This window comes from Biomphalaria glabrata, chromosome 15 (assembly GCF_947242115.1).
Source record: "Biomphalaria glabrata chromosome 15, xgBioGlab47.1, whole genome shotgun sequence".
NCBI lineage: Eukaryota > Metazoa > Mollusca > Gastropoda > Planorbidae > Biomphalaria > Biomphalaria glabrata.
Window position 1 is genome coordinate 21,467,285 of NC_074725.1, and position 9,613 is coordinate 21,476,897.

Consider the following 9,613-nt stretch of genomic DNA (forward strand, 5'->3'; position numbering starts at 1 on the left):
ACCAAACATAAAGTAGGCTAAACGCGCCATGAGAACATAACGAGATTAAATATGGCAAACTAAATTAGTTTTGAACACCTCAGTTTTTGTGTTTTTCTTAGAGTTGTAAAAAGCATGTGTTGTGTCTGAGCTCAATGATGGGTTCGTTCCAAACCTTTGGTCCATGTACTGAAAAAGCTCGCAAACCGTAAGGGAAAAACGAGGTACAACTTCAAGCGTTGCCCCTATAGAAAGCAGGTCTTTCTGAGGGACACATGAAGTGATCAGTAAGGTAGGAGGGAATTAATTGATTATAAATTTTCTGACGCACTGACTTTGGGAGGCACTGTGGCTGAGCGGTAAAGCGCTTGTCTTCTGAACTGGAGGTCTCGGGTTTGAATTCTGGTGAAGACTGAGATTTTTAAATGAGGGATCTTTGGGCGCCTATGACTCCAGTGAACGGTCACTTCATCCCCGGTCACTTCATCCCCGGTCACTTCATCCTTGGTCACTTCATCCCCGTCATTTCATCCCCAATTAAATATTTTTCTTATTCATTGTTTAATTGTGCTGTTAAGGCTTTGGTTTATGGCCTCATTTCATCTAATATGATTATGTAGAATACTTTATGATATTTGTTAGTCGGAGAAAAGTAAAGGCGGTTGTTTGTTGTGATAGCCACATGACAACCTCGTGGACCGTGGGCCATAGAAACAGATGACCTAGACATCATGCCCCATAGTCTAAAAGGTATGAAATGGAACTTTACTTTTTCATGCCCTGATAACAAAGTGTGGCCATCTTGTAGTCGATTGATGCACTTCCAGGAATTCAATCGAGTGACCGCAAGAGAGTAGTAGCCGAATCGCGTCTTGTTTTGCGTAGAACTATCCCTGAAGTGCTGTCCAGTATTTGCTGCAGCCTAACGACTTGGTCATCAGGTGACCTTGCAAGCATGTCATTGCAGTAGCCACGCCGTAAGAGTATGTATGCCTCAATTAGACTTTTTGTTGACAGTTGTCAAATATGGTCGTATCGGGATTAATCTACTCAGCTGCAGATAGAGCCTCTAGCAGATTTAAAATATTTGTGGTTCAAATAATGAAAAGACAGATTTGATTCAATGAAAACTCCCGAAAACACATATCTTAGAATATCTTATCATACCTTATCTTATCTTATCTTATCTTATAGCTACAGTCGTTACTTCAAAAGAGAAGACAATGCGCATTTCATGTGTCAATCTAGTCATTCATGTAAGTCTGTGTCTTAAACTCTGCTAATTCGTCGGTTTTCAAGGCTTATTCAGGCAACCCACTCCATTCTCCTAGTATATGGAATAAGAAATGACCACTACCTTTGTGTATTTCTGAGCATTTGTTACGTTTTGCTGTTCTATAATTATGTTTCAGTGTTCTATTTATTGTTGTGACTTCACTCTTTTATTACTTTACACACTTTACATTACACCACCATTTAACACACGTCTGTACACTAGCACATCTATTGACACCTTGCAGCAAAGCATTTTTTGACCAAGATTCGCTATTCTTTAAAGACACGTCAACTGAGTTGTCCCCCCTTTACGTGATCGGTGTGTATGTGTGTGTGTGTGTGTGTGTGTGTGTGTGGTGTCCTCCCATGTCCCTATATAATTGCATATCCATTTAGGTTCATTCACGTCTTCCTTCCTTTCTGTTTATCTCCGTCCATTACCCGCTCACATTTGGCAGAACTGGGATCCTGAGGTAATAGTTAATAATTAGCCACACTTCTGGCTTGAGTTTGTACCGATACTGATGTGTCTGACTTGTGCGTAGCTGTGTGATATTTAGGAATATTGGACGTCTTTCGGTAGACCACAAATTAAATATTGCAGGATGGACATGGAATTTCCAACAACCCAGAACAGAGTCCAATGGAAGAGCATCGTTGCGGCACTATGCTTCACTGTTAAGTCTTATTAAAGTTAAATCAGAAACAAAGTCATACCGTAGTAGTTGTTTTTCACCAACCAGCAAGATCTTTACAACAAAATTACAAAGAGAGTTTGTGTGAAACCCAAACTCAGATGCGGCCCACGAAGTCCACCCATGGGTCTTCTGTTTGGTATAAGAAGCGAAGGCAGGTTTCAATATTTTTAGCACGAATATCAAAACTATGAAGTACAGACTCTACAAACTATAAAAAAAAAGCTTGTCACTTCGTAAAAAATAGACGTCAGCGTGGCGAAAGCGTTGTCTACGACAGTCTACGTAGTTGTATAATTTGTTCGGGTGACGTTATTATTGGTATGGTACTTATTATTAGTAAATGCCATCATTACATAGGCACACGCTATTGTAATTTACTATGAATACTGTCATAATCCAGATAGTCATTTCAATTATGGTCGACATACAGGCCCTTATCTATAGTTTATGTTAAGTAATGAATAAAACTAAATACTGCCTATTGAATCTAATTTTTTTAATTCATGCAATTTTATATATTAAAAAAATTGGGAGGGGGCAAATGACAAAACCGTATGCATTAATGTTATACAAATACATTAGGTCATTTTTTCCGCTACTTAATATATTCTTCCGGTTTTTTAATATTAATAGCAAGTACTATTAACAATGGTGTAATTTTATGAAACAAGGGTTACATGTTTAATTTAAAAAAACAAAACGGTTTGCGAAGATAAAAAAAAAATAGTCGTTGCATGAGAAAACAGCAAGCAGTAAAATATAATGAAATTCGAATTTTATCTTTACTCATATTTGCGATTTGAACGTGACGAAAGAACGGAACGACGCACAGACCACACAAAACTAATATCGACTTTTAAGAATTTTGGGGGCAAAACCTGTGTTTGATGAGGGCCGCAAGGAAGCACGGAAACATCCCAGAACCCCATTCTCACATTTGGTTCACAAAAGAGTTTGGACCTTAGCTCTCTGAGCATGCTCCAAGCATGACATTTGCGCTCTACGAAAGCGATTTAAAAATAAACTCAATCCGTGTCAGATAAGCATTGTCTTCAGGTGTCTAACGTGTTGATATCAAGTAAGGGCATGCTAGCTATCTTAAGAACTTAGGAATGGTATTTTAAAAATATACTTCTGATTAAGTCCACATCTGTCTTATTTTTACAAAGCTTATATCAGCTCACTCTTTCTGTCTGGTCAAAAGTTTGTACACGTTATTTCTCCCACACCCATTCTCGAATCAAATTGAAACTTTGCACAATTATTCATTGCCATAGACAATACACGAATCAGTAAAAAAAAGGAATCAACCATTCAGTCAACTGGTAGTTAATTATTTTGTTTGACACCGAAAAGGGATATTAATCCTTCACAAATATGGCTAACTATGTTGAGTTTCGTCCCCTTAAACCCCTTGATTCTCCCACATCCGTTTTCGGATCAAGTTGAAACTTTCAACAATTATGTGTTGTACCTAAAAACATGAACCAATTAAAAAAATAGCCGATTTGTCAATTAATTATTATTAATTAATTATTTTGTTTAATATCGAATAAGGAAGATAACTTTTACATTTTTTAAAAATATATTTTGCTTGTTAAATTGAGCCGACGCATAGGAGCTGTGCGAAGCGTTGACATCGCGAGACTCCGAGACTTGAAGGTAACCCCTCTAAACAGAAAATAAGTATATGTATAGTATCAGTTGTATCAGTGGTATCTACTACTAGTATCAGTATTATGTTGCGTTAACGTGCAAAGGACCCGAATTTCTAGTCGGGCCGCCCTTAGGCCACTGCAACCTTATGCGGCCCTCACTTTTATAGGCATCGTGCTAATTCTGTAAATTATCTAATTAAATGGGCACAACATGGCCTGAATTGTGCCGATGTGTCAAAAAAAAACGACCCAAAATATCAAATAATCATGAAATTAAATTATAATAACTTTAAAATTGCAAATTGTGTGAAAAAGTCATGGAAATCCCCTGAAAGTATTTAAAATCTCCTGAAAACTCATAAAAATCTCATTAAAGTAGACAAAATTGTCTATTTGGGGTATCATTCAATATGGTAAACGGCAATCCTACGCGCGATAAATAAAAAACGGCGTTGTTTGCTATCATTAATAAAAATGTAAACGAAAGACAAATCTTTAATTCAAAATCTTAATTTTCAGCTTATTATCCTTATCCATACCCTGACTGGGCCGCGCGAAATCCATTTCTCATAGGGCCCAGCAATTGTTAGGGCCGGCCCTGTTTGCTAGTGTCCCCCAAAAACAGAAGTTAAACCACTTAATGGAAGGATTTGTTTATGACCTACGTGGGTGTTGTTTTCCATACAGTTTTGTTGTGTTGGTTTGATCCCCTCTGTGTATCCCCCCCCTCCCCTCCCTGTGGGTTTAAACTAAAGACCGGGCCATGAATGGTTCATGCGGAGGACGGGAGGGTGTAAGAATTATGGGGTGACACAAAGTCGGACACAATGGACCCACCAGCCGCCATTCACTGTCGACCCTCCCCCCCCCCTCCTTCTGCACCAGCTGTTACCAGCTTCTGAATGTGCTCGTCGACTCGCGTGGTCCTTATATGCGCGTGTGTGAGTGAGTGGGTGTGTGCCTGTTGTGTGTATGATTGAGTATGTGATGGTTTGTGTGTGTGTGTGTATGAGAGAGAGGGCATGTGCTGACCTGTGTGTGTGTGTGTACTCACGCTAATGTGCTAACAATGATACACGTGTTGTAACATGTGTGCTGCGTGTTGCTTCTGCTGCTGTTGCTCTGGTCAGGTTGTGTCTAGGTAGTGGCTGTATACTAAAGAGGACAATAGGAACTAACATTTCTTAAAGCAAATAGCCTGTAAGTATCAAAGTAGGTTATTAATTCCCTTCTTATTTTTTTTTTAAACAAGAACACACACACACACACACACACATATACATACATACATACATACATACATACATACATACATACATACATACATACATACATAGACAGACAAACAGACAGACAGACAGATAGATAGATTCGCTTATTACAAAACTTATACCAACTCTGGAACACGTTTCATTTCCCATTTCCATTGTCCGGTCAAGTTGAAACTTTGCACAATTCTAGATTGTTGAAGACAATAAATGGATCACTAAAAAAATAAACCGATTAATTCAATATTTTAGTGGTGTTTCATTATTCTATTTGTAAAAGGGAGATACATCCTGAAATATATATATATTACGTTACTATTCTAAGTGATCGTTACTACGAAGTCTAAGCATTTTGTACGTTCATGACCTGTCCTTTTGTTATAAGGCTTAAATGACCATATCTTCAGCTTTGCTTTACTTCTTTGTAATATGTCTGTTTTATGGAAATAGATTCTGGCAAAACGTGTGTTGTTATTGACGACGTGTATATCACATATGTTTGAAGACTCTAAGAACATATTTGTATATATTTTTTAGGCTCAGCTTACACCACCCCTAAACCATACTCGTTCAGGATTTGAACCCGATATTATTCAGTTAGATCTTGCAAGCACTGCCGCTTGACCACAATTATTCTTCACTTGCTCTAAATGATTCATCAAAAACAAAGTTCCTAGTTACAGGATCTAGTCTTTACGACTAAGTAAAGTTATCTCTTTCAGACCTTGCGATCTTTGGAGCTGATGATAGAGGCCATCTGTTTCTATGGCCCACAGTTATAGGAAGTTTCTTTCAACAACCAACCTCCTTTACTTTTCCCCAACTAATATAATTGAAAGTTGGGCGGACTCTGGAACCGCTTGAAAATACAGAAATTCTATATTGAAGTAACATAATAAGATTTTTTACAAAAGTGTAGTAATGTAACAATATAGAACATACCTTAAAAGTACAGTGACTGACAAGGATCTAGTGGTGTAGCTAGGATTTTTTCATCCATTGGGGACCCGGGGGGCTTGACCTCTTTGGGGGCCCCTGCATTTTGCGTAATATATAATATTTAATGTAAAAAACACTGATTTGAGGGCCCCCCTCAAGTGGGATTTTCGAATTCTCCCCCCTCCTCCCCCACCCTAGCTACGCCAATGCTAGGATCCACTGTACAAAGTCTGACCAAGTTCTTGATTTTATTTTCATTTAATGTGTCTGTAATGTTGCCTGAGTGTGTGCTTGCTAGCTGGCTCTTTCGTGTGAGTTCCTTTTTTTCTTTCTTTCTTTCTTCCTCTAAATCCGATAATGTGTTCAGGGCTCACCATATTTCGTCTACAGATCGACCCAACGTCCGAGACCGGACCCAAAAGTCCAGGCACGAAAATTCCTCACTGTGGACAACACTTGAACGACTCAAGCCTCGGCTCTTCATTATTGGATTACTGACCGAAGGACCCGAGATCCCCCACCCCTTTTCAGACACTCGTCCATCTCTTCTCGGATCTCTGAGGCACCAGAAGAAAAAAAATCTCAATGGGATATATTTAGAGGAGGGAGTGATGAAGCAAGGAAGAAGAGCCACATAAACAAACAGCCCATCCGAGTGAAGAAAACATTCCAGTCATACACTTAGGGCTTTTTTTTTGTGTGTGTCAAAGCTTATATCCCCCAACAGACATCGTAGACAGGACTCAGAAAGTCCACCTTAAAGCCAACATTAGAAAGCCAACCTTAAAGTGTAAAAGTAAACTTTATCTCCAACTCAGCTCTAAAAGCCATATTTGGTGACTTAATGGCAACAGCAATTGAAACTCTAAAAGCCATTCTTGGTTGAATTATAAATCTCATTACAAAGTGAGTTGTATAAAGAAAAAATTGACTCTAAAAGCCATTGCGCTGAGATTTAAAAATATACTTTGTTTTCTGAAAGTACGCTTTGAAAGCCATCGACAGCCAAAATCTAGAAATCCAGCGTTTAAGGAAGGCCATGAGTTGGGTATATTCTTAAAACACATCTTTAACTCCGGAAAGTGAAACTACATCAAGAAATCATCTCAGTGCAAATTTGTGGGCAGCGAAAACAAAAGTAAGATCTTTTACATTTTTGTTAGTGTCCAGTACATGCAAGTTAACGGTATAACTAGTTTTTTTTTTCATTTTTATTTTATTTTATTGCTTTGATTTAGCGCCTCTTTCACCGCAGCAGCTTATAGCATGCTTAGTGCGCTATGGTCCAATCTCTTTTGTGGACCAGTGGGGGGAGGGGGGGTATCTGGAAGAAGGTTTCCGTGCTCAGCAAACTCAACTCTGCTCGAGTCGGGATTCAAACTCGGGCCCCCTAGTTAGATGGCCAAGCCGTAGCCAAGCGGTTTTGACCTCTCAGCCACTTTTTCCTTAGCTTAGTTTTACGTGTGTATATGGGAATAAGTGAACATAACCATAACGAAAGTGCGTTACGAATGTTTATATGTATGTGTCAAATCAATACAATGATCTCTTTAAATAGGAAAATTATGGTCGAATAAAGGCATTATAGGGAAGAAGCCAAACTAAACTATTAGACACCATATCCTAATGGCAATGTCTGCGATTCCGAAGAATAAGCATGAGTGCAGTGATAAGATATTAACACTTATAAAATACATTCATTTATTTGTAACATGTTGTGTTTTTATATCAACTCAATCTGTCCGTATGTCTGTCCATCTGGTACAATTTGTGTACTTGTTATATCTCCCACACGCATACTCAGAACGAGTTAAAACTTTGCACAATTATTTGTTTTTACTAACATTAACCAAAACATGAATCAAATTAAAAATTAAACAATTAATTAATTATTTATTAGTATTTAATTGTTTTGTTTGATATCGAAAAAGTGAAATAAATGCTTCGTATTCATCGCTTTCTGTGTCGTCCTCTTCTGCTTCTACCTGGTACTGTTTCCTGAATGAATGTCTCTGCGAGCCCTGAAGACCTCGTGATGTGGCCACAGAGCTTGAGTTTACGTTGTTTGACGGTGGTTAGCATGTCATCGTGGGGTCCAATTTCTGTATTAATCCTGTTTCCAATCTCTTCATTCGCAATGCAGTCTTTGTAAGTGATGACAATACATGAAAAAATAAAGAAATAACCGATTGGTTAGTAAATTAGTGGTAATTATTCCAGATGGAGCTAGTGTCGTTTGCCTGACGACCCTAGCTCCAGCTGGAATAACCTGCCCAGTGTGCGGCCGAACATTCCGGGCTCACGTAGCCACATGAGGAGGCATAAAACCCCAGTGCAAAGCCCTCAGCCCCTGGATGACAAAGTGGTCATCATCGAACCACGATGGACGAACTATATATATATAGTGGTAATTAATTAATGTTGTTTTCTATAGAAAAGAGATGAAATTCATTCTTGCAGTATTGGTATATATATAGCAGTAATTTTGCGGTTCTTTCCCTTTAAAAAAAAATCCTTGTTATCTTAAGGAATTATTTTTAAATCATTACCTTGGGCAAATGATGTGTGTGTGTGTATGTGTGGGTTTTTTTTTTTGGGGGGGGGGGCAGTGTAAGTGACCACTTGCTGGGTGGACTCAAAATCCTGAAGTGCAAGATCCCAGTCTTAACCGGGACTTGAGCTTGTGACCCCTCGATTAAGAGAGACCGTGCGCTTTATCACTCAGCCACCACACCGACAAAATAAAATCTAACATTGTGCTGCTATTTAGTTCTATGATACTGGTCGCGTGTTTTAGTTCCCATTTTTTTGGATACAATGGTCTAGCTTTCCATTTCGGTCCATGGTATTACAAAGCTTACATCAACTCACTCTGTCTGGTAAAAAGTTTCAACACGTTATTTCTCCTACACCCATTTTAGGACTAGAACCATATGAAAACTTTTTCAAAATTATTCATTTGCGGCAAAAAAAAACCATTCATCAATAAAGCAATGATCACATTATTTCATTTATTTCTAGCAATTGTTTTTTTTTCGATACCAACAAGGGAAACAATTTCAGAGTATTCAGAGATGTGGCTAAATATTTGGGGCTTTGGTCCCCTCAGACAATTGCACAGGTTATTTCTCCCACACCCAGTCTAGTCCACCATGAAATGAGCTCTACTCGTCTTAGGACTGAATGGGGGGAGGGGGCAATGTAATGAATGACCAGTATACTAAAAAAACAACAAACAAACAAACAAGCGAAATATAGATGTAAGACTTCAAAACAAAACAACAAAACAACAAAACCTTTATAAGGAAAGAACCGTTCATATACTGACATATATCTCAGTACTGCATTAGAATTAATATATGAAACGAAATTAATTAATTACCACTACTTAGTTAATTAATTGGTTAATTTTTTTTTAATTATTTGATGTATTGTCATCGAGTATGAATCAGTATGTAAATATTTTCAACTTGATCCAAGTTTGGGAAGTGGGAGAAAGAAAATAAAGCAGACATGTATCAGAGTTGTCGTTCGTTTCGTATCATAGAACTGCTTGCTGAAATCAGTCAGGAAAACCAATGACTTGGCATAGTTTCACTTTCCTATATGCAAGACTAGATTAACTCGAAGGACGAGGTAATCTCTTATTTTTTAAGGAATGTCTCTAATATATAAGATAATTTATAAGATAATATACAAGATAAACTTAAAATCCCTGATCCAATCATCTAATGAGCTCAAAAGATGGTCATTTAAAAAATTCCAAAACATTAAAGTTCATGTTAGATTATTATTC

General features: G+C 37.9%; 1 protein-coding gene across 2 annotated transcripts in view; it reads left to right on the top strand.

The window, feature by feature from the left end:
- Positions 1-9,613, top strand: part of LOC106056491 (cyclic nucleotide-gated cation channel beta-1-like) — a 260,095-nt gene that overhangs the window by 140,559 nt on the left and 109,923 nt on the right. Inside the window, exons 1-2 of one of the 2 annotated variants that reach the window (XM_056012727.1) lie at positions 4,551-4,810; positions 6,208-6,955. The exons of the other annotated variant lie outside the window; for it this stretch is intronic. The gene's annotated coding sequence lies outside the window, so the exon portion shown is untranslated. Of the gene's footprint in view, positions 1-4,550; positions 4,811-6,207; positions 6,956-9,613 lie in introns of those variants that run through there. 2 annotated transcript variants of the gene reach the window in all.